At 43.0% G+C, this 25465-nt stretch overlaps 1 long non-coding RNA gene across 2 annotated transcripts in view; it reads left to right on the plus strand.

Moving 5' to 3' along the window:
- The first annotated feature begins 358 nt into the window (after window positions 1-358).
- Window positions 359-25465, plus strand: part of LOC127490995 (uncharacterized) — a 52041-nt gene continuing 26934 nt past the window's right edge. The window contains exons 1-2 of one of the 2 annotated variants that reach the window (XR_016215946.1): window positions 359-542; window positions 2209-2347. This is a non-coding gene — a long non-coding RNA (uncharacterized LOC127490995). Of the gene's footprint in view, window positions 543-1726; window positions 2109-2208; window positions 2348-25465 lie in introns of those variants that run through there. The other variant, XR_011379994.2, reaches the window with a different exon arrangement.

A 25465-nucleotide genomic window follows, 5' to 3' on the forward strand; every position in this document is an offset into this window, starting at 1 on the left:
GAACCCAAGCACTTGGGCCATCATCTGCTTCCTAGGGCATTAGCAGGGAGCTGGATTACAAACGGAGGTGGGACTAGACTCTTGGCACTGTGACACAGGGTGCAGGCCTCTCAAGGGGAAGTTTACCCCACTGCACAGCAGTGCTGACCCCAGGCCTTGTTTGATTTCAATTTTATTATTTAAAATTTGTTTGAAAAGCAGAATGAGACAGAGACAAACAAAGGAACACACAGAGAGGTCTCCCATTCCTTGCTCTATTTCCCAAATGCCCGTAACAGTTGGGGCTGGGCCAGGTGAAAGCACTAAGCCAATAATTCAGTCCAGGTTTCCTGGATGGATGCTGGGAACCCAACTTCTTGAGACATCACCTGCTGCATCCCAGTGTGCTTAATACCTGGAAGTTGGAATCAGAAGCAGAGCCCAGAGTGGAACCAGTCACTCTACTTTGGGATGTGGACAGCTCAGCCTTCACCAAACGTCTGCCTTAGACATATCTCACATATACCAGTGGAAAGCAGATCAGGAGCTGACTAGAACCAGAGGTGAGGTGTGGGAAGACGTAATTATAAAGGGAGACAATGGAAGATTTGCGGATTACAGAAACATTCCATATCTTGACTGTAGTAGTTATATCCATATATACATGTGCCAAAATGTATCAAAATATGCACATATAATGGGTGCATTTTCTCTCTGAGTTTCATCTTGCATACCAGAATACTGAAAAATTTCTTTGGAAAAATAGAATTAAAAGAGAAGCTTATTTTAGCTCAAACATTTTGAAATCTAGACATACAAGATATCTTCAAAATTTCATAAAACATGCATATTTTAAAAAATCTATGTATGTTTTTCAAAAGTTTTACACCAAAATAAACTTATTTTTTAATTCCACATGCTACAGACTTTAAAAAACAGATTTATTTTCTTATTTATTTATTTAAAAGGCAGAGTGAGAAAGATAGATATGCCTTCTTGCTGGTTTCTTCCTCCAATGGCAGCAATATCCAGCTGGGCCAAGCTGAAGCCAGGAATCAGGAACTCTCTCTGGGTCTCTCACATGGGTGGCAGGAACTCGAGTCTTTAAGTGATTACCCACTACTTCCCAGATCTAGTAGCAGGGAACTAGATCAGAAGCAGCACAGCCAGGATTCTAACCAGCACTCTGATAATGAGAAGCTAGCTTTGCAAGAGATGAGTTAACCTGCTGTGCCATGACACCTGCCCCGCTGCAAACTTCGGAAGTATTCTGTTTTTAACGTATCTTTGGTTTTGTGGTGGCGTTTCTTCTTTTAGCATTAGTCATTGTAGTTTTTCACTTAACATATTGTGTTCCATTGTGTTTTTCATCATCAGAATGTGGATTTGGATCATATTTTCCATTCTAGGTTTCCGATCATGTTTTTTCTTCTTTGCTGAATATATGGTATATATGTATGATAGCTTGTTTATGTTCTTAAGTATTAATTATATAGTCTGTGCTACTGTCTTATTTTTATAGATTGATTTTTCTCCTCATTGAGTTCTATTTCTGTGCTTATTTGCATGCCTGGCAAGAGTTTGATTGAATGCCAAACATTATAATTTTTACACTGGCGGGTGCTAGAGTTTTTGTATTCCTTAAATGTACTTGAGTTTTATATTCAGAAATTGTTTGCTTAATTTGATGCTTGCTTTTAAGCTTTATTATGCAGGACCAGAGCCTTTATTCCAGGGGTAATTTGGTTCCACTGCTGAGGCAATTCCCTTTGGAATACTCAGCCCCATGCCCCTTGTATCATGAGGTTTCTCTATTCTGCTGTTGAAATGGGAATTATTTCCAATTCTGAATGTGAAGTGTTCTTATCTGCTCCTTTCCAGTGGTTCCTTTCGAAGCTTTAGGTAGTTTTCTCAAGTACATAGGCTAATCTGCACTCAGCTAAAGACTCAATGTGAACCTGCTGCGCAGTTCTGGAACTCACCCCCACCCCTTTCTCTTTCCTCTGATATTCTTCCTTGCAAAATAGACCCTCCTTGGCTTCCCCTCCCGACTGATTCTGTGTGGATTTCCTCTCTCTCTGGTGAAGACTGGAAATTATCTTCACATAACCAACTTGGGCAATTATAAGGTTCGCTTCGTTTTTGTTTCCTCAGGGATCACTATCCTGTGCTGCCTCTTTCCCACTGTCTGATGATCACTGTTTGTTTTATTTTGTTCACTGTTTTTAGTTTTTAGTATTTAAGGAGAAGTCCAGTTCCTGTTACTCCATCGTGGATGTGTGTCCATTTTACTGCATGCAGATTATATGTCAATAACTATGATGATGCACCCTGTCCATGAGACTGCACCATATACCTGGACTCTAAGGTAAAACTCTATGCGTTGTTTAGTAAGTGAAAGGTGAGAGGGGAGACTGGCTAGAATGTACAGAGTGGTATGGAACTGACTTAACTGACTGGACTATACACATGAGGGTACTTCAAAGAGGTTTTAGTGCAAAAAATTGAAATCTAGGGCTAGCTGTTATATAATACACATTTTCCCTGAGCTTTGTGAGGATTCCTTGTATGCATTAGTGTGGGGAGCAACTGGGAGCAACTTGGACTAGACTAAGTTACTGGAATTAAGACTTATTCTATGCATCTGTTCTCCCACAATATGGCGCTGAGAAGGGAGGAAACAGCTTCTACACAGCTGCCTCCAGTTCAACCAATAAACTGTAGGACCTGCTCCTGATTGGAGGAGAGCAGCGTACTTGGCGTGTGGGTAGCAGAGTTGGGATTGGCGGAAGAGGACTATAAAGGAGGAGAGAGACAACATGCACGAGGAACATCTATCTGAAGGAACACCTGTGCAGCCCCCAGAGAGCCGGCCGGCGGTGTGCCGCTCCCCCGCGGAAGTGGGGAAAGTGGCAGGGGGAACCGCCCTTCCATGGAGGTGGAAGGGACGGTAGCCAACCCGGGAAGAACCAGCAGCAAACCCGGGGAGGGCCGAGCAGACAAAAGAACAGCGCAGGGTCCTGTGTCGTTCCTCCACGAAGACGGGGAGCGACACATTAGTTTCCAAGATTTTTTTTTTCACAAAAATGAACTTTTATTTCCATTTTCCATGAACTTTTTGAAGTACCCTTGTGTATCACCTGTGAGATCACCACAGCCCTTCCTACGCATACCATTTCGGAGTTTGTTGACTGCAGCATTTTGCCTGGCTGTGCTCACAGCACGCCAGAAGTGATGGAAAATGAACTCTTGCCAGAGCAGCCTTCGACGGATGACTGGTGGGAATTGGTGTGTAAACACTCCAGGTGCCTCAGGCTTCAGGGAGTTAGTGCTGAGGAGTGTGCTCTGCAGTGTTTCTGGTCTTAAAATCAACCTGGGCTTGCTCACAGGGGTGGCTTTTCTCATAACATACCCCCTGCCTGCTACCTTTCCCATCCCCCCTTCAATAGTTCTCTCCACTCTACCCTACAATTAATATTTCCTGGATTCACCCCCAAATAAGTCACATGTAACTGAATTTTCATCTCATGGTCCACTTCTGGGGGCACCCTGACTATGGCAGTAACCAACAGTGCCTTACACAGAACCAGCTGCTTACATGTCAGCCATTCCCCTTTGAAGAGGAACCAGGCCCAGGAAACTTGGTGTGTTCTCAGTTCTCTCTTTACCGTGGTCTCACACAGGAGTGATGTAATCCCTGTTTTGTGGTGGTGCAAGTATCAGATGATAATCCATTTCAAAAGGACAATTTCAGCAGAAAACATACTTTTTGAAAATGTCTGTCACATTTCGATTTATGATTGCATTTATAGAAATGTATTTAAAGAGAAGAAATAAGGATCAGTCTGGAGTTTAGCTCTGAGAATTTTTACACTGCAGCCCTGAATATCAACAATAGGGTATATGAAAATGATGGCATACTCTTATAATGGAATATTCTATAGATTATTAAAATGCTGTTTGTTATAGGGTATTGATAGAGGAAGATGTTTCTGGTCTATTGCCAGGGGCAGAGGGCAAGTTAAAAAGCATCAAGTCCAATATGTTCTTTTTTATTTTGGCATTGCAATAAAGGAATTTCTGGTAGGACCTTGCTCATACACAAAAGGCCCAGGCCCTGTATAACTCAAAGTCTGCCTGAGCCTTTAGCAACTCATCACACCCCTGGTTGAGGACTACATTGCAATTGGATGCCCACGCAGATGATGTCACACAGCAGTGATGACTCGTCCCAATGGGGGCTTTGCCTCTCTTTCCATAATCAATCGCCAAGTGCCTTTCAGATGTCCTTGATTTGGAATGGACTTCCTCCCTCCTGCCCCGTGCCTAGCCCTCTCGCTGCCTACTAGAGGATGCCTGCGGAACTTCATCAGAGGGATGTGACATTCCTTGTCCAATGTACAACTTCAGACTAGACAGACTATTTTGAGGCACCAGATTTTTCTTGAAATATTTGCATATAATCGTTCACTAAATATTATCTCTAAGTCTCCCCTGAAAACCTTTGGTGCACTTTGGACCTGTGCAGTATAAAATATGTAACTGAGTTTATGACCCATGGGAACAGAAAACCTTAAAAAACACTTTGAACCATAAGTGAAAATCCTATTTCCTACCTTGTCTCCTCTGCTTTCCAAGTTTTCTTCTACCAACATTAGGTACCAGCTGAGCCAGAGGGATGAGATTTGAATGGATGGCTCATGCATCTTCATGAAAGGCATTTTAAAGATGGCAGGACCTTGGGTAAAATTTGGGAGGTAAATGAAAATCAATAGTCCACAATTTATTCTGGGACTAGCACATGAGAGATACACAGTCAGAGAATTTTTGAGTTACCTAAGTTAAACTTACCTATTAAAGCTGCAGGATAAAGCCCAGAGATTTAATGGTTTGAATATTTATAGCAGCTGATAAGCAACAAATAGGGACAACTGAATATTTGCATTAAGTAGAAATATCATATGTCTTTATTTATTCAAGAGAGAGTCTGCCTCTTATTGCACTCCTTTTTTTTTTTTTTTTTTTATTTAAAAGAGGCAAGTGTAAGTGGTTTTACATTAAAGTCACTCACAAGCCTGGAGGAATCTTTTTTAGAGGAGTGATTCTCAAACCAGGCTATGCACTAGAGTCACCCAAGGAACATTTGAAAAACAGTAAGCTTCACATTTCATCTTTTGCAAGTTCTGATTCAGTTAACCAAGGTGAGACCTGGGAAAACATATGTTTACATGGCTTCCCAGGTAATTTCCAAATGCAGCCAGATGTCAGACAGAACCATGGGCAATCTGGGACTGGGAAGGAATAAAAGGTAAGAGACAAAATACGAAATGTATTCACGGGAATCAGCCCGCTTCTTTCTAGAGTGAATTCATTCCTACTGCTGTGGTTGGTACATAGTTTCAAATGTGGCAATGGAACCCATACTTTCACAGGGATTAGTTTGAGTGGAGATGGTTTTGGGGATTAGTAAGCAGTCTTTTTCTTTATGAAAATACAGCTATGGCTTAAAATGTGTCTCTTGGAGGGTGAGCAGTACATGTAGCTTTGTTCTTTGTCTGATTGTAGAACAGGCTTTTATAATTTACCATTTTATCTGAAAGCCATTTTCCTCCTCTTCACCATAACATAAACTCAAATCAAAATATTTTGTTTCCTTTTCCAATAATAAATAGCTGTAGACTTTACTGTTTGGGGAGAGTGACAGATTTTCCTTATCGTTTGTTTGATTAAAGACTCAGAAACTTCCAGGAGTCCTGCTGATGATTTCTTCCCACGTTTGAATAAAATACAAAACAAAAGACTTAAAGTGCCAAGGAGTAGGCAGGTGTGTTTATATTGATTCTATCTATAGTTGCTGTTTATTTTGCTGTTAGAGAATGGGTTTCTTCATGCTATGAATTTCAAGATTATGGAATTTTGGATTATGATATTTTTCTATCTTCTCATCTTTCCAACTTTGTATTGTTTGGACCTTGAGCCAGTCATGTTTCTGGAATTGTGGTGAGTTTGAGTTAGACATCCCTGGAATGGACAAGCTGAAGACCTACCTATCTCAGAGCTGTTGGTTCTATCAGAAAAATAACCATGTAGTACTTCTGATAACTCTAGGAGTTCTGTGGTTCTGATGATAGGGACTAAATCAAGCCAATTTCTCTGGATCTCTGATGCATTTGTTATCAGATGATGACTTGGCTGGGGTCAATCTTAGTTGGGATAGGAAGGGGCTCTCCCCAAAATGTGTCTTTTTTAAAAAAATTTTAAATTATGTCTAGCATGCAATATCTGCATATACTTAAGGGGTATAATTAAACTTTTCAACACAAATATACAACTTAAATTGACCCTACCAGGAAACCAGCTTTTCTATTTCATTATCTTTTCTTTGTGTTTAGAGCCTACAAACGCCTCTCTTCCAATTATTTATATACCATGAGTCATAATGACCTTATTGTGCTGCAAAACACCAGAACCTGTTTAGTTCACCATACTGTGTGTTAGCTCATCATCCAAACTTTCCATCACCTGCTCCTCACCCTTCCTGCTTCTAGTAATCACTATTTTCAGTTTGGGATGGATTTATACATTGTTGATGGCAATGCAAATTAGTACTACCATTATGGAGAATAGTGTGGCAGTTACACAGAAAACTAAAAACAGATCTACCTCACAACCCAGCTATCTGACTTCTGGATATATAACCTAAGAAAATCAGTGTATGAAAGAAATAGTTACACTCCCATATCCATTGGAGCACTTTTCACAGCAGTTAAAATATGTAATCTGTCAACAGATGAGTGAAAAAAAATTTTTTTTGACAGGTAGAGTTAGACAGTGAAAGAGAGAGAGAGAAAGGTCTTCCTTCCATTGGTTCACCCCCTAAATGGCCACCACGACTGGCACGCTGTGCTGATCCAAAGCCAGGAGCCAGGTACTTCCCCCTGGTCTCCCATGGGGTGCAGGGCCCAAGGACTTGGGCCATCCTCCATTGCCTTCCCTGGCCACAGCAGAGAGCTGGCCTGGAAGAGGAGCAACCAGGACAGAATCCGGTGCCCCGACCGGGACTAGAACCTGGGGTGCCAGCGCCACAGGTGGAGGATTAGCCTAGTGAGCTGTGGCGCTGGCCTGAAAAATGTTTATATATACACACACACACACACACACACACACATTATATATAATAAAACATTATTTTGCTATAAAAAAGAATGAAGCCCTGACATTTGCAGCAAAATGCATGGAACTGGAGATCATTGTTTTAAGTGAAAGAATCCAGACACAGAAAAATATTATGTTCTCTTTCATGTGTTTCTTATAAGCAACACACATATTCATTGTAGCTAGAGAGAAAGCAGATAGCACACTTTATTTTTATTTTTATTTTTATTTTTTTGACAGGCAGAGTGGACAGTGAGAGAGAGAGACAGAGAGAAAGGTCTTCCTTTGCTGTTGGTTCACCCTCCGATGGCCACCGCGGCCGGCGCGCTGCGTCTGGTGCACCGCACTGATCCGATGGCAGAAGCCAGGTACTTATCCTGGTCTCCCATGGGGTGCAGGGCCCAAGCACTTGGGCCATCCTCCACTGCACTCCCTGGCCACAGCAGAGAGCTGGCCTGGAAGAGGGGCAACTGGGACAGAATCTGGCGCCCCGACCGGGATTAGAACCCGGTGTGCTGGCGCCGCAAGGCGGAGGATTAGCCTAGTGAGCCGCGGCGCCGGCTCACATATTTTTTCTAAGCTTCTGCTTGCATCAGTTTGCTATTTTCCCATTAACCAAAGCAAGTCACGTGGCCAACTCTAGTATGATTTGGGAGGCCATTACCAAAAGGCCATAAGGAGCAGTGGAAAATTGGCAGTTAATCTATCACAAATATTAAAGTGACAAATGATGGTTGGTATGACGGTAATGGAGGCACCATTATGTTCTTTGTCATTGATGAAAATTATGATAGCTTTCTAAAAACAAAAAAAAAATGGGAATGTACTCAGACAATAGTGAGTGTAGAATGTTTGTGTGTGTGTTTGTGTGTGTGTGTGTGTAAGGAGCAGGGAAGAAGTGATGTTTCTGATTTTGTTCTTTTTCCCCCCAACTCAACAGCAAAGAGAGTTCTGCAGTCCTTTGACTGTAAGAGTATGGTTTTAAAGACACTGTCAACTGGAGATCTTTTTCCAAACAAACACTGCTCTCATTTTTGACATCTTGATTTTGACATCAAGGGTTGCCTGCATTCTGAGTTTAGGATTCATCTCTGGAAGTTGGTCGTATTTTCTCTGACAAAAGTGAAGAAAAAGTATCTATTTTAAAGGCAGGAGTGAGTAATGAAAAAACAAAAACAGCCATGAACTAATCACTTTTTAGAGTAAAAGTTGTGCACTTTCCATATACCCATGTTCAAGTGAAGATAGTAAGATATATCAACCTATAGTGATTTTGGGCATCTGTTCTTTTGCATAAAAAAAAGTATTGCCACTAAATTTCTGTAGTAAGCATCCTAGAAAAAAGCTGGCTAAATGAAGCCTGAAATGGTGAGTCTGCAGATCACTTACATTTATTTTTTTAGAAGATAGTTTAAAGTACAATAGGAAAAAAACACATTTTTTCCAAGGCATTGACCATAAACTTTTAATGGAGAGAATGTCAGAACTTTCAGTCCATTCCTTTAACTATTACATTTGCTAGGTGCTTAGTAACAGAAGAGAACAATAAGAAGAATGCCACAGCAGAGAATGCTAAATCCAGCAAGTGGCAGAACTGAGAAAGTTGAATTTAGTGAGGGAGGCTCAATTCCTTGATGCTCAAAGTGGAATCCATGGGCAGGCATCATTTTCATCATCACTTTGGTTCTACCCGGACCACTAAATCATAGCCTGCATTTCCATAAGACCGCCAGGGATGAGTGTGCACGTTAGCATTTGAGACACACTGGTTTACAATTAATGATGTTATAAATTAGACAGCACATCTGGATTTCACAGAAACATTGATGTTGCACTGTTTTATTTGTAGACCATTTTAGCACCAACCCTGTGTCTATTATCATTTTTGGGTCTCGGTGTTTACATCTGTAGAATGGGGACTCGTAACTCCCATGCATTACACATCAAAGGAGTGGAGGAGTTCAAGGAGTGTCTATAATAAAGCACTCTGAAACAAATAGTTATATAAATATTAGGCCTTACTATTTTATTAGGGCAGAGATTTGGTTGTAATATTTCAACTAGTGCAGGCTTTAAACACTGAGAAAAATATGAGCTCAACAAATGCTTTTCCACCTTCATGCTGATATAAATGTCTAACCTTCCACGTGTAAGGACATTCTAATGCCCAGGGTGCCTACTATGTATTGTTATGCATTGTGCAACATACAACTGACATCTGCTTCATTCTGTCAGGGGTGACTCAAGTCATTTCAAGGAAGGGTCTTAAAACTTGACAATTTCCTCTAAGATTCTGTTGCTGAAAATGAGTCCTATCACCAGCAGTGTCAGTCTTTCTTGGAGATGGGTGGGAAATGCAAAATCTCCAGCCCTGATGCTGTGCTATAGATATTGTTTGTCCTTCACAGATTCCTGTGTTGGAGCTTGGTCTCCAGCGTGATGGTTTTGGGAGGTGATGGAACCCTTAAGAGGTAAGACCTAGGGGGAGATCCTAGGTCTGTTGGGGCCATGTCCTCAAAAGGCAGTAAGGTACTTCTTATGGGATTCTGATCAATTCTCTGCAAAAGATTGCATTGAAAGCCTGAGCCTGGCTCACCTCAGGTTCTCTCTGGTTTCCTGTATCAGATATGATCTCTCAGGCCGGCGCCGCGGCTCACTAGGCTAATCCTCCGCCTTGCGGCGCCGGCACACCGGGTTCTAGTCCCGGTCCGGGCGCTGGATTCTGTCCCGGTTGCCCCTCTTCCAGGCCAGCTCTCTGCTGTGGCCCGGGAGTGCAGTGGAGGATGGCCCAAGTGCTTGGGCCCTGCACCCCATGGGAGACCAGGATAAGTACCTGGCTCCTGCCATCGGATCAGTGCGGTGCGCCGGCTGCAGCATGCTGCCCGTGGCGGCCATTGGAGGGTGAACCAACAGCAAAGGAAGACCTTTCTCTCTGTCTCTCTCACTGTCCACTCTGCCTGTCAAAAATAAATAAATAAATAAAGATATGATCTCTCCCTGTTTGTTCTCCTGTCTTAGGTTATGGGACCCTCCTCCCAGCTGGCACTATCATGCTTGGACTTCCAGTCTCCAAACTGAGCTTAATAAGCCTCTTGTCTTTATCAACTCAGCTTACCTCAAGTATTTTATTAAAGCAGTGAGGAACTGACCAGTATACTTTCTGCCCACCTGTTTCAGCAGAACCTCCAGTGCAAATGAACGTTTTGAGGAGCCCTGATCTAAGTGACTCTTTCTTATCTCTGAGTCACCTTGGGGGCTTTAAAAATGCCAGTGCCTGGTCTCCTCCCCAACAAGCCAATTAAATGAGAGTCTTTGGGAGTGACCGCAGGCATTTTTATATTTTTGAAGTTCCTAAATGATACACTGATATACTATTTTGGGGTATCAGGTGAGACCTGGAGAGGAGTGAGGAAAAATTCAAGTGAGAAATGTCTTAAAAATATTTGGCATTTGAAATGAGGTGGAGTAAGAAAAACAGGCATGGAAAAGAAAGAAAGTTGAGCCCATTGGAATCTCAATTAGGGGAAGAGCTGAGAGGCTCTGGGAAAGCCAGACCCAACGTTGACTCTTCAGTTACAAGTGCCTCTGTGAAGATTTCTGTCTTCAGAGCCCTGAGGTGAACAGCATGGGTGGTTGGTTTGTTTTCTGGAAAATAGCAATAAAGGTTGAGCCCAATACCTGAATTTATAAGAATTTGTCCACTAGGATTGGGATGATGCTGTAGGCTGTTGGATGAAACTGGGACATTGGTTACTTTTGGATTTCAGATGAACAGTGAAACCCTTTTAGTATTAGTGTATACTATAGAGTGTTTAGCTGAAATTTAAATTTGACTGGGTGCCTTGCATTTTTGTTTCCTAAATCTGGCAACTCTTAAACTGGTTACACGAATCAGGAGCTGAGGGCTGGACGCCATGATAAGAATGTTGGTTTTTGAGCTGGCAGAAACCTTGGCAAAGACCTGGTCCTTAAATGGAGCCCAGGCATCTTATTTAGCAGTGGCTTGACTCAGAACTGCTCTTTCTTTCTTCTCCACTTTCCAGTGTTCTTGGGTCTCCCGCTTTCCCCTCCTCCACCCTCTTTTGTCTTCTGAAGTGAACTTTTCCTTGACTTTGTTCTTGTTGTTTTCTCAGTGTCGTCCAGTTCTACCGAAAGGAAAGCTCTTAATCTTAAAGTAAATCCAAGTTTGTTGGTATTTTGGGCAAGGCTCCTTTATTTATCATCTTTGAGTATACCGCAGCATTAGAGATAAGTCCATAAATTTCTATTTGTAAAATACTCTCATCCTTCTCTATTTCGTGATAGCCAATTTCCTGAGGCAAGAAATGGAGTGAGCCCAGGGTGTGGTGAGAAAAATATGGGGGCGGAGATGGAAAATAACAGCAAAATGAAAACAGGAATTTTGTCTGAACCCAGCCCCCCCTCCCCCAACACCCCTCCTTCTGCCTAGGCCTGCTACAAAGAGCCTTTTTCAGATGGCGCGGTGAACAGGGAGGGCCCTCTCTCAGCATCGCCACGTCTGTTGATGTATATGTTTTCCTTTGAACATGGCCTGAACTGGAGCCTTGTGAAGTGTTTCTCAAGAGCTGCCTCAAACTATTCCCCAGCTTGGGAGGTCCTGGAGGTGCAGAAAGAACAAAGCGTGGGGCACCAGGCAGGTTCTTCTGCTTGCAGGGCAAAGAGGAGAGGAAAAGAGGATAGACGAGTGGTTCTCGAAGTGTAAGTGTGGTGTTTGGACCCGCAACATGAGCAGCACCTGAGAACCTATCAGAACTGCAGAGTCTCGGTTCTCACCCCAGACTGGCTAACTCAGCAATGTCAGGAGCGGGCCTCATCAGGTTGTGTTTTAACAAGGCAGCTTGGCGATTGCAGTGGATGCTAATATCTGAGGACCCCTAGGAACGCAGTTTTACCGCTTCAGCCTCAAATAAGGAAACCTTGCCTCCCTCCCTGTTAGCACTGTCTTGGGGAACGTGGATTGTGTTGATGTGCAGGGCTTGGCTGTGGACTCCTGGTGGGAAAAGAGAGGGGTCCTTCTTACCTGGGAATCCTTTGCTCCAGTTGGATGACAAAAATGGATAGTGAGGACAGACTGCCCCTAAAAAGCCTGCAAATCATTCAAGAGACACACTTATCTGCTGAGGCCCAGCTGAGGAGTGTCCTTGACAGCTCTATTTTATCCACTAAGCCAATTAGACTTGGGTGGAGTCCATAGGGTCTGTTTCACCATAGCCAACTAAAGCAAGCAGGCATATTCCATTTTTTTTCATCTATATAGTCCTTATCCATTCCCAGAGATGTCCTTCTTAAAATTAATCAGCAGTCTTCTCTTCAGTGTACCTGTCTCTGAAGATGTTTATAACTATTCATGCTCTAAAAACAGTGTTGTCCAACCTGTGAGGAATGTGCCTTTGCATATTATAAAATGCTCACCTTTTCAAGCCAAGCCAATGTTTTTCACTGTGTAATGATAAGTCAAAATATCCTGTCGTGGAATACATGCATTCTGACTAGAATTTCACCATTGTGGAGCATTTCCCAATACTCATTAAAAAGTTGTAGGGTTTGTATCTCCTGGGCTTACATTACTCATATTCTTCCCTGAATAAACTTTACAATAACCTTTAAGTGGAGTCTGTTTATTTGTGTCCACAGTTGGTAAAGTCAGAAGGAACAGCACAAACAGAAATGAGATTTACTCTTTTGTTGAGGGGATGAACCTGGGAAGGTGAAGTTATCAAGTTCCCATGCCTTTTTCCCTCGACCCCTTATCTCTGTGTTCCCATATCTCTGTGTCTCTATGGTAATGGAAGGGTCCACCTGCTTGGCTACCTGCCCACAAGTCTATTATGTAATAGTTTGGCTCTGGACCAGACCATTTTTGTCTGTAAACCCATGTATGCAACTGGGGGCAAGGCTAGGTGCTGCTTTTGTGGGTAGATGTGGACGCACAGGTGGCTATTGGTGGATGTTGCTAAAAGTGGATGTGTGGCTGTACATGGTTATGTGTGGGTGTGTGTAGATGTCTCTCCAACTGTTGTTCCGGACACAAAGGCAGATACTTCCTGTGGCCCCACGGCAGTCGCCGAGTAAGTGACCGTTCTTTGTGCATTTCATACTGCCACTGTGAGTAAAGGAGATATAAACCCACAAAAGACCCCAGGTTGTTCTCTGACTTGTTAGAATCTGGATCTCCTTGTCTTAGAACCTAAGCTCCCAGCATAGGTCTTTCTATCAGTTAAGTTTCCATTAGATAGTAAACTTTACATCCAGACCAAAAAATAGGTTTAAATAGAATTTACAGTTTTTATTTAAATATCACATGTAAATATAATAGCAGTGACTATAATTCATTGAGTGTTGACAGATGGTATATAAAGCACTAGAAATGATTCAAAATTGTGTCATTTCATGAGCACAATATTCAGCTGGTACCAGGAATAACCCTGCAGCACTGGTGGGGTTAAGGCCCCGGCCTGTGAGTTCACAGTTGCTGAACCAGGTTCTGAACCATCTGCTCCTAAGAGGCCCACTGTTAACCCACTGGTTGTGGGTCTTGGTTGTATCCTTCATTCAAGCAGGGAGCTTTAAGAAACATGCATATTTGGGTCCTAGCTCCAGGGATACTGAGGCCTGGGGTGTGACCTACAATTTGGGACTTCCATAAGTTCCCCTGGTAGTCTCACGTGAAGCCAGTGCTGAGGGCCACAGTCCTAGTAGGTCAAGGCTGTGGCTCACCTCCTTTAGCACAGGGGATCACAATCTTGAGTGCAAATCAGAATCACCCGTTCCCTCTCTAGACCATACCGGTGGGCAGGCCCATCTCCTGAGGTTCAGATTTAATTCATCTGAGGTGGCTACGCACTGCCTTGTTCTACGGAGCAATCGGGGCCGCGGGGGCGGGGCGTCACAGTCCCGACCGTAACTGCAGAGATCTGAGGGGCTGGAAAAGCCAGATTTTGTCACACGGCCTGCGCCCTGATATTGTTATCCCTGCTGGTGACGTCCTCCTTGGAACTGCAGCTGGTGGATACAGCACAGCAGAGCTGACGATTCTGCTAAGCGCTGTGTGTGCGGGTGTGCATGCCTGCGCATGTGCTGGAAGGACCGGCAGGATCCCAGGAGGCTTCATTCCTCCTGCTGAAAATAAGGGAAGGGATTTCCCTTTGCCTGCCTCATTGTCAGGCCATTTACGTTAGGAAACTTGTACATATCAGCACTTTATCTCTTTGAAAACTATCTTTCAGAAACTAAAGCCTTTGGCAGCTTTGGAATGTCCTTTTCAAGCGCCTGAGAGCCAACTCTGAAACAGACATATCAGTTGGGGGTTGCAGGATGAGGGGGTAGCCCCCAAGTTTCTGTTGAAGGGTGAGAGCCCAGCTTCAGTGGGCACCTTGCACCATATGATAAAACTGCCTCCTGTAAAAAAAATAAAAGGAGTTTGTGGGATTTTTTTCCTCTGGATAAAGTCAATTAGTTAACATAGGTGGTGACTCCAATTACCAAGTAAAGATCGGATGAACTAACTGTGTGTGACCAGTGGTGCTGCCAAATCCTATTACTTGAGAACTAGTTATGGTTTATCTTGAAACCAGGCCTGTCTCAGGCCATGTGGATCTGCCCAGCTGTCTAAAAGGGTCAGTGTCATTTCTTCCCATCTGCATAGGTTGCCTGTGATGAGCAGCACGTTCTGGTTCTGGTTTGTCTGCTGTCCCCGCGTCTAGAAGCACCTGGCTGAAACTCTGCAGATTGTTTTTTTCAGTTTCAGCCTGTTAACACTCCCTTGGGAAAGCCAGTGGACATTCAATGCTTATGCAGCAATAATAGTGCTTCCTTCTCTTTTACCTTTGTGAAGATTATTTCTGGGTTGGGAAAAGACTTTCTTTTTAAAACATATTGTACTTCACCAGTTGTGTGGATCTGCATGCGTGTGTATGCATACATACATGTGTACATTTCTATGTGTGTGTACATGTATGTGTTAAGGGTGAGGGACAGGGCCGGCACCGTGGCTCACTTGGTTAATCCTCCGCCTGCGGCGCCGGCATCCCATAGGGGCGCTGAGTTCTAGTTCCGGTTGTTCCTCTTCCAGTCCAGCTCTCTGCTGTGGCCTATGTGCATGGGCTCCTGCACCCACATCGGAGACCAGGAAAAAGTACCTGGCTCCTGGCTTCGGATTGGCGCAGCGCCGGCCAAAGCAGCCATTTTGGGGGTGAGCCAACAGAAGCAAGACCTTTCTCTCTGTCTCTCTCTCTCACTATCTATATCTCTACCTGTTGGATAAATAAATAAATAAAAAGAAATTTTAAAAAAGGGTAAGGGATAAGAAGCTCACCAATCTCTACCCCTCCCAAGCTACTCTGCCCGATTTTTATTATTTTAATCCCCTTTTTATTTTGGTTTATCTTGCAAGCTTTATTTGAGAAGTTTTGCCTTGCTTTTACAAAACAATGTGAGCACCAGTGACCTTTGTTTCTCCAGGGTCCCCTCTAGCCTTGACGTTCCAAGAATCTGGCTTATGCTAGGACCTCGACCCTCCTTGGGTGACTGGGATATCAAAATATCACTTGTGTGCAAGGGGAGCTGGGAAAAGTCCCCATATCACACAGACCCAAAGCAGAAACAAGTCAGGAAGCAGAGAGGCAGAGGTAAAAGTAGGAGAGTTGGAGAAAGTTCTTATTATTGGAAACAGTTCTGTTCTCCAGAGCCTGTGACATGTGATTCCAGCCTCATTTATAATGGATTTTCCAATAGTGTCAGGTAAACAGACGAGAACAATATTTGAGTTGATGAGAACAGATGTGGCTGAACTTGTCTTTTAATCAAGATGGAGTCTGGCCAGGAACAGCAGCCTCTGGAATTGTGACTGATGGCTATAGGAGAGGTACAAGAAGGTCTCAGAAGCCACTGGCGTTCTATTTTCTCTTTGCTTTTCACACTCCCCATTGCTATCATAATTTTAGTGACTCATTTAGGATCTGTGATAGAGTGAACAGCAGGCCTTCCACATTTTCTCTCCACCCCTCCACCACTGCCCCAACAAAAAGCCACATTGTGTTCCCTGAGCCCTGCTACCCTGAATGGGGCCTTTCTTCCAGCCCTGTTTCTGAGTGTGCTATGAGTTTCCTTAAGTGTCGTGGTTTTGATGTCAATGCATATGGCTGTAAAATAGAAGAGCTAGAAGGAATTTCTGAAATGGTCTGATCCAACTTGCTTCTTTTCCTCCTCCTGTGTTTGTAATAGAGAAGAAAGGAGAAGCAGAGAAGTCAAAAGACTTGTCCAAGATAAACCAGTTGGTTGACTCCTGAGTTAATATGCTGTCCTTGAGTCTAGAAACCCTTGTTCTGCTCAACACACTGCAGATTACTTTTTCAATTTTGTCATGTTAACTTTCCCGTGGGGAATCTACTGGACCATAATCTCATTATGTGTTAGGGAAAATTTTAGAGCTAGAACTCAGAACTTAGAACTCTGTTCTAGGCCCTTCTCTCACTCTTCCAAACCTTTTGTCCAAGTGAGGTTTACTGTAGAATTTGTTTAGCTGATAGATTCTAACTTGAAAGGTTGTTCCATTTACCACTTTGAAAGGCAATAGAGGGAGGTATGTGGCAATGAAATTGAAATCCTCAGTAGTTAGAAGCATGCATTATTTTTGCTTGAGTCTCAGAGTTGAAGGTTTGCATTTGTCTTGGTCTTTACACTAAAATACAGGACCCTTTGATATTTTGCCAGAGCTCCTTTTAGGTAAGAAATTTGTTTGTTTTAATAGTTCTCCAGCTTTGGGCATTGGTTTTTCCCAACTAGCTGGTTCTTTTCTTACTTTACCAGTTGGTACTTGGTTTCTTTTTTTGACCCCAGTCACATATTTCCTCCTCTGAGAAGTCTTCCATGACCTGGTGGCCTTGTGGGTAGTATCTCTATGGCACCCTGGACACACCTTAGTAGAGCACCTGTTACATGTCCTGGAATTGTTAGCTGACTATGCAGAAGTGAGATTGAACATTTTATTCTGAAATGCATTGTTCTAAGTAGATGATATCAGACAAAAGGGTTAGATACTGTTTGATTCCATTTTTATGATGTTTGGGAAAAAGCAGAACCACTGAGACAGGAAACAGATCAGGGGTTGCTTGGGAGTAGGGGAAGTGACAGACTACAAAGTGCACAGATAAATTATTTTCTTGTGAATGAAACTGGTCTGTATCTTGACTATGGTCATAGTTAACAGATTGAATGTGTTTGGCAGTACTCATACACTTTTATGACAAAAAACAGCTGAATTTTAGGGATGAGTTTTGTGGGGAACAGGTTAAGCCACCACTTGATATGACCTCATTCCATATGGAGTGCTTTGGATCAAGTCCCACCTCCACTTGCAATCCAGTGTCCTGCTAATGCATATCTGGGAGGCAATAGATGATGACTCAAGTGCTCCTGTCCCTGCCACCTGCCACCTGCCGCCTGCCACCTGCGGGAGACCAGCATGGGGTTCCTGGCTCCTGGCTTCCGCCTCGCCCAGTTCTCACTATTGCAGTCATTTAGAGATGAACCAGCAGGTGGTAGCTTGAAAGAGCTCCTATCTGTCTGTCTGTCTATCTGTCTCTCTCCCTCATGCTTTGCCTTTTATGTACACAAATAAACTTAATAGAATGTGTAAAATTTATTTATGAAAAAGGATGACTTTTATTTTGTCTAATGTATATTTCAACAAACCCCACTTTAGTTCCATCGTCAGAGTAAAATGTCAGGAGATGAGTGGAGGCCACTGCTCAGGCAGCACCTGGAGGCCTTGCGATTTTACAAGTTGGAGGATGTGATTTTTCTGTGTCTTGGTCAAGATGATCTGAACAGTTAGGCTAGACTGGACCCAAAGATGGATGAAGCTGGTGACAAGAGCTGGGAGCCCACCAGGTATCATGTGAACAATCTCAGGAGAATTACTTCCTGGGCTACTGATTGCATCATTGTAATGACACTGGCTTTTTAAGAAATGTAACGTCAATTTAGTCTTCAAATTGGCCCCCTCAGGAATCTACAATCGTAGATGCATAGCCTAAAGAGCTGAACATACTTTAATAAGCCCAGCTGCAGCAGAGAACTATGTTCTATTCTATTAATTATTACCCCAACTTTATGTTTCAGATTCCCTTTGTTTCCAGAGGGAATTCACTACAGCGGCATTGTCCAATATGATAGCCAGTAGCCACATGAGGTCATGTGAATTTAAATTGATAGTAATTAAAATTAAGTCCCATTTAAAATTCAGTACTTGAGTCCCATTAGTCACATTTCAGCAGCCAGATGAAGTGGCTTCTGTTTTGGCTAGTGCATATTGATAGAGAAAATATTTCCATCATTACACAAGGATCTAATATTGCACAAAACAGTCCTAAGTCTATTTCTCCAACAAACCTCAAGTCTAAAATGGTACCGAATTGAATCAAAAACATCTAACCCTAAAAACATGAAGTTCGTCTTTTGTACCTTGCCATCTAGGTTCATCCTTCTTGGCTCCTCGGGGATTCTATCCCCCAAAATCCCTAAAATGATAGATTTTGCTCTTACTGAGTCTGCGTCTTGTTTGTTTCTAATTTAACATCATCTGCATGTCTTTAATAGTGATAAGTGTGCAGATGCTGCTGCCAGTCTGTCCTGGGTTTTATGCCTTTGAAATCTGGGAAAGAGCCAATGAAGGAGTTCCCTCACCTGAAGAACCTGGTCAATTCCAGATCTGTGTGGGCAGCCTGGTTGAGAAGGCTGCCTCAGGGTGTATCCTATACCACTACACTATGGTTGGGATGGTCTAGTCTGCAATCGGTCTTACCTGCAGTTTTTCCTGTGTCTGTGTCTGTGCCTGTGTTTGCTTTGGGCATGTAATTAAAGTTATGTTGCTTGTAATTTTCTGGAAGGAAAAAAAAAAAGACAACTAAAAAAAAACCTCTTCTCCAATGCTGTGCTGGTAATATTTAACAAATGGCTCTTGGCTGAGTATCATGGCATAACCATTGCCACTATGGCCTCTTTTAAATCACCAACCCCCCTGACATCACAACACAGAATTGGGAAGTTTTCTCACCAAACGGGTCCAGTAGCTGTGAATAACCTCAAAAGCATAATTGTAGTGAAATAAATAGAGAGTTACGAGTTTTCGGTACCTATTACCTCTTTTTTTGGTTATAGTTTTTTTAGTTTTAAACTTATAGAATTAAATTTTTAATAGTGGCCATGTTTAACAACTGCCTCACAGAATTCCCAAAAAATTTAACAGTTGGCTCTCATGAGCTGGTATGAGCAGGCTCCAGCACACCATTTTTTAACCTAAGAAATACAATTATTTCACAATGAGCACTCTGTTTCTAATGGTAACCCTTTTGTATGTATGACAACATTAAGGGGAGGAACTCTTGAAGATTCATGGGTTGTGGGACTCTCTCTCTGCATCCATATAGAGTTATCTAAGTCATCAGACAAGTCTACCATCCAGTGAGAGTAGGAGACTACAAGGATTTAGAGAATTAAGCAGAAACCCTGTGCACTGTATGAATGAACCAAAAGGTATGCTGGTTGAGACTGCAGCTTGTCCAGTGATTTGTGACCTCCTGTTAATACAGCCACTTGAGAAATCCAAAGGGGTTGATTCATGACATTTTCTGTTTTTACTTAGGATACGCCATTGCTCTGAAAGCTGAATTCCCTTGCATTTTACTTTAGTGCATTTAAAAACTCCACTCACTGCTTAAAAGTAGCCTTTAAGTGTTGTTTTTTTTTTTTTTTCCTTCTGTGACAACTGGGGGATCCTGAGAGGTGAGAGCTGTGGGGAGCAACTGGGAGCAACTCGGACTAGACTAAGTTACTGGAATTAAGACTTATTCTATGCATCTGCTCTCCCACAATATGGCACTGGGAGAGGAGCAAACAGCTTCTACCCAGCTGCCTTTCACCAACTTGACAAGCTGCAGGAGCTGCTCCTGATTGGAGGAGAGCAGCGTACTCGGCGTGTGGGTAGCAGAATTGGGATTGGTGGAAGAGGACTATAAAGGAGGAGAGAGACAACATGCACCAGGAACATCTAAGAGGAACATCTATCTGAGGGAACACCTGTGCAGCCCCCGAGAGAGCCGGCCGGCGGTATGCCGCTCCCCCGCGGAAGTGGGGAAAGTGGCAGGGGGAACCGCCCTTCCACGGAGGTGAAAGGGATGGTAGCCAACCCGGGAAGAACCAGCAGCAAACCCGGGGAGGGCCGAGCAGACGAAAGAACAGCGCAGGGTCCTGTGTCGTTCCTCCACGAAGAGGGGGAGCGACATAATGGTGCCGTGACTCGGATATGAAGCCTAGGCAGGGTTTAGTGTTGCTCCTCCACGAAGAGGGGGAGCAACAGAGAGCAAATGCCTTTTTGGTGTATACCTTTCTCCAGTGGCTGGTATTGAAGTGCTTGCTAAATATGACCCAAATTAAAGCTGAGATGTTAGAAGAATGAAATGGTCCCAGGGCTGGTGCCACGGCTCACTAGGCTAATCCTTCGCCTGCGGCGCCGGCACCCTGGGTTCTAGTCCAGGTTGGGGCGCTGGTTCTGTCCCGGTTGCTCCTCTTCCAGTCCAGCTCTCTGCTGTGGCCCGGGAGTGCAGTGGAGGATGGCCCAGGTCCTTGGGCCCTGCACCTGCATAGGGAAACCAGGAGGAAGCACCTGGCTCCTGGCTTCGGATCAGCACAGCACACCGTCATTAGCGGCCATTTGGGGGGTGAACCAACGGAAGGAAGACCTTTCTCTCTGTCTTTCTCTCTCTCACTGTCTGACTCTGCCTGTCAATAAATAATAAATAAATAAATAAATAAATAAATAAAACAGAAATGGTCCTGGTTAGAGCAGAGACAACTTGCCCCGTGTTGTTGCTAATTCTGGACATGTATTGAAACTGTTGAGCACTGAAGGAGATCCCTGATTTTCTAGTTTTTTCCTTCAGACCTTTAAACTGCTTTGCAGAAGAACATGCATGCCTTGAGCTCGGGAGCTGAGAGCTCTGCTGCAATTCGTAGCATGCACGCGATGGTTCCAAGCCTCGGGTCCCACGTGTATAATACGAAGCAATCACTTCTACTTCACAGAGGTGTCAGAACTGGTTAAGGGCATACATGCAAAATAGCTACCACTCAAAACATGGATGTTAGTAATGTAATGCTTTTCCATTTCCTCAGTGTTGGGGGATGGACTTCCCTCCTAGTTGCGCTCATCAGAAATAACAATAAGTGGGCCCTGCTTGGACCTGCGGAGACCATAGCAACCCTTCTGTGTTCCAGGTGCTGTTCTAGAAGCTGAGCACAGAGAAGTTAGTAATTCTTATGGTCTTCACGTAATTCAAAGATTAGTGGATGAATGAAATATGGGAGTACTGCAAAAAGTCCATGGAAAATGAAATATAAAGGGGTTTAGTTTGGTGCCAAAAAAATTGAAATTCATGCATAGCTTTTTCATAATACACGTTTTCCATGAAATTTTCAAAGTATTCCCTTATGTAGCTCTATTATTATGATACAGTTTAAACTAAACAGGATTTGAAAGAGAAATTGAGTATAGGAAATGTTTGAATGAAGCCAGACGTCTCCAAGACCTCTGTCCCTGTCTTGGCTTTCAACATCAAATCTAGGTGCGTCCCCAGGGTGAGTGCACAGCCTCATGGCTTTTCTCTAGGCCAGCTGAAAGTAGGAAATGAAGCTGGATACATCAGAGCTTTGTACCTTAAGACTTGATAATCCTTGCCAGTTAAAGAATACAATCAAGGCCTGACTTCTTGGGGTTGCTGTAATTTTCATTATTTAATTATTTATTTTCCACTTTATTTGAAAGGCAGAGAAAAAGAGAGAAAGGGAGAGAGAGAGAGTGGGAGAGAGAGAAAGAGAGGCCTTTCAACCTCTGGGCATTAATCCTAAATGCCCAAAAGAGCCAGTGCTGGCTCAGGCAGAAGCCAGGAGCCCAGAATTCAGTGTAGGTCTCCCATGTGCATGGCAGAGACCCACATACTTTGGCCATTACCTACTGCCTCCCAGGGAGTGCATTAGCGGCAAGCTGGATGGGAAATAGAGTAACCCAGACTTTGATACTTCATGCAAGCATCCCAAATAACATTTAAACCTCGGAGTCAAATACCTGCCTCCAATTTTGATGACTTTTGGATAGAGGCAGCACTGTCTTAATCCCAGTGTGTCTCAATTATGTCACTTGTCTCAATTGCTCCTGAATCTTCATTCCATAGAATAAAAAAAGTTCACCTGGTGAGGTATTCCCAAGTCTTTGTGGAGTCTTTGCATTTGGACATTTTGAGGGCAATGCATGGGATGCTCTTTCATGTGCAAATTTGCTTTTTTCTAATTACCTCCCTTACCTTCACCTCCTTCCTCACCCCAAGATAATTTCTTTTCTACTTTTATGAAATATGAGTCAAAAATCCTATAGCTGAAAGCACAGGATTGTACATGTCCAACAAAATACATCTTTAAGAGAAGTTAATTAACCTTCCCCTACTCCACCTTGCTTGTCTCCAGTGTGCTGAGTCCATCTGAAGCAAATAAGACCCATCTTTAATTGCGCATGAGGTAGGCAATTACTGCACTGAGTAGCTTGCATTGTGCAGAGCAGGTAGAATTTTCCTAAGTTTCTCCAGTTCTTGGGTCTTTCCTATTCCTTTTTGTTTTTCAAGTGTACTCTATTAAAATGAAAACACTCTGGAAATAGTGCTACATTTTAGCAGTTCTCACTTAGGCCAGGGACTGTTAAAGGAGGGTAAGAAATACAGAAGGTTTTAGAGCTTGGAGGTATAATAGAGGTGCTGTAAAAAGACAGAATGGGACTTGAAAGCCAAACCCAGATACTGATGACTCCACCCTGGGTGGCCAGTCCCATATCTTTGAAACCAGGGTCTTTACAGGTGGTAAGCCTAGGGCAGCAGCTCCCTGACCATTTCATAGGAATGCAGGATCTCAGGTTCCTCCAGATCTACTGAATTGGAACCTCAGGGTGAATGGAGCCAAGAATCCTGTACTTTAACCAGCCCCCAGGTGATCCTGGTGCAAATTTGAGAAGCACCACTCTCAGCCACTGATTCACCACCTACTTTTCTGAATAAAGAGTATTAGTATGGTTGTATAAAATATTAGCCTTCCTTTGGCTTCAGAAGAATCTAACATTTATATCGCATTATTCAGCATTCTTGTGATATTGCACTGAAACATACAATATGAAATGCTGCCAGTCTTCTCCCTTTTTTTTTATGATGTCCTCTTCCTTCACAGTTCTTTAAGATAAATCTCAGTAATGATAATTATGTGTCACTGTAAATAATTTCTCATTGTTTTTCTTGATCCATAAACTATTGACCATGATTCATGAAGAATCATGTGGCTCTCACATCCCCAAGGTTTGGGCAAAGAACTAAACATCTGTCTGAAAATGGTGAACTAAAAAGAGGATCAGCAACTAAATATTTTAAAAGTTCATTTGCTTTCAGCTACTGAAATAACAGAAGAGAACTTCCTTTTCCTTTTTTTGGGTAATGTGATGTGGTTTGGAACTGAGCAAAGAAAGTTGCTTTCTTAAGAAATATCTAGGGTAGTGATAGTAGGCATAGGATAATTTAAAATTATTGGAATGGGTATCAGAGTACTCGAATCCTTGTTCTTTCCTTGTGACTCAGCAACCGTAGGACTTTGGGTAAGTTGACTACTTACCCGAGGACCTTGATATCCACTTCTATAAAATGGGATTGTAGTCCCTTCCTTTATTTCAAAGGTTTTATGGGGGATAAAATGATAAAATGTCTCCAAGAGCCATTGTAATAATGGTATACAGATAAGAAGTACATCAGAAAAATGGTAGTTCATAATTTTTCCTCCCTGTAGAAGTAAAATAATTCAAGATTCAGAAGCAAACATTGGAAGCCACACATGCTCCTGAGCTTGCAAGGGAAGTCTGTGGGACGGAGATCCCAGGAACACACAGCCAAGATGATTGGCTTCCTCTGGAAAACCAGATGAAAATCTACAAGTTCTGCTTTTCTCTAGGGGATACATATATCTATCTGGGACATGTGAACCTTGGAGGGACCCTTTGACCATGTGATCCTGGCAAACCTAGAGAGGAAGTCCCCATGGTCCAGGTTACAACTGGATCTTTTTTAGAAAAATGATTTGTACCTGCACCTGAGAGGTACACTTGACTTCTCATTAATAAGCAATTTAGAAAAAAAGGACTAGAGTTATCTAGTTCTATACCCAGCCAAGATATTATCTGTCAGTGCCAGCACTAGGCATCCATACTTTTTGGATCATAACTCCCTCCCCAAGGCAGACCACAGACATTAGAATTTCTTTCCTCAGGGATGGTTGTAGAAACTCTAAGCTTCCCCGACCTTTCTGTCTTAGAGCTGGCCTTACAGAAACTCTCTACTTTATCTGGTAGTAGATCAGAAGGTTCTCATTCCTGAGAGGTCCTGACCTGTACCAGGAGGGAAGGAATGTTGCATAAAGAAGATGAATCTCAACAGACAGTCCAGAGTCAGTCCCCCGCCTCAGTCTATTAGCATTAGATCATATCCTTTCTGTCTAATCATATTGCTACACAGTGTTCCATACTTCAGCCATGCCTATGCGATGAAGCATCCATAAAAACAAAAAAGGACACAGTTCCTAGAGTTCCTGGATAGCTGAACATGTGGAATGTCCCAGAGAGGGGTGCCTGGAGATGGCATAGATGCTCTGTGCCCCCTTTGCACACCATGGGCTGTGCGTCTCTTCATGTGTATCCTTTATGATATCCTTAATAATAAATCAGCAGATGTCTTTCTTTGTATTCTATGAGTTCCCTGACAAAATTAACCTAATCCAAATACAGAGTTGTGGAGACCTGATCTGTAGCCAGAGTCAGCAGCACAGGTCCAGCCTGGACTTGCAGTTGGCTTCTGAAGGATGACGACAAGGTGGGAGTGGGAGGGGGTGGAGGGCTGTCTTGGATTCTGAGCCCTCACCTGTGGGATCTGACACTATCTGCAGATGGATGGGGTCAGAACTAAACTGGACCAGCAGCTGTTCAGCTGGTTTCAGCTGCAGAACTGATGGCTGGCTTGCTGGTGGGAAGAAATTCTGGTATTTTTTGGGGTCACAGAGGTGATTTGTGTTGTGAGCATGTAGTTGGAGAAACTGAGTTTGAGATTGGTTTTTCTATTCAGCATATATATTCAGAGTTGTAAGATCTCAGAGAATAGATAAAGTAAGAAAATGAAACCTCATGAATCTTGAAGAAAATATTCAAGGACACAGTCTAACAATTAATGATCAATTCACA

This window comes from Oryctolagus cuniculus, chromosome 11 (assembly GCF_051225735.1).
Source record: "Oryctolagus cuniculus isolate XC-2025 breed Fujian yellow rabbit chromosome 11, ASM5122573v1, whole genome shotgun sequence".
Lineage (NCBI taxonomy): Eukaryota > Metazoa > Chordata > Mammalia > Lagomorpha > Leporidae > Oryctolagus > Oryctolagus cuniculus.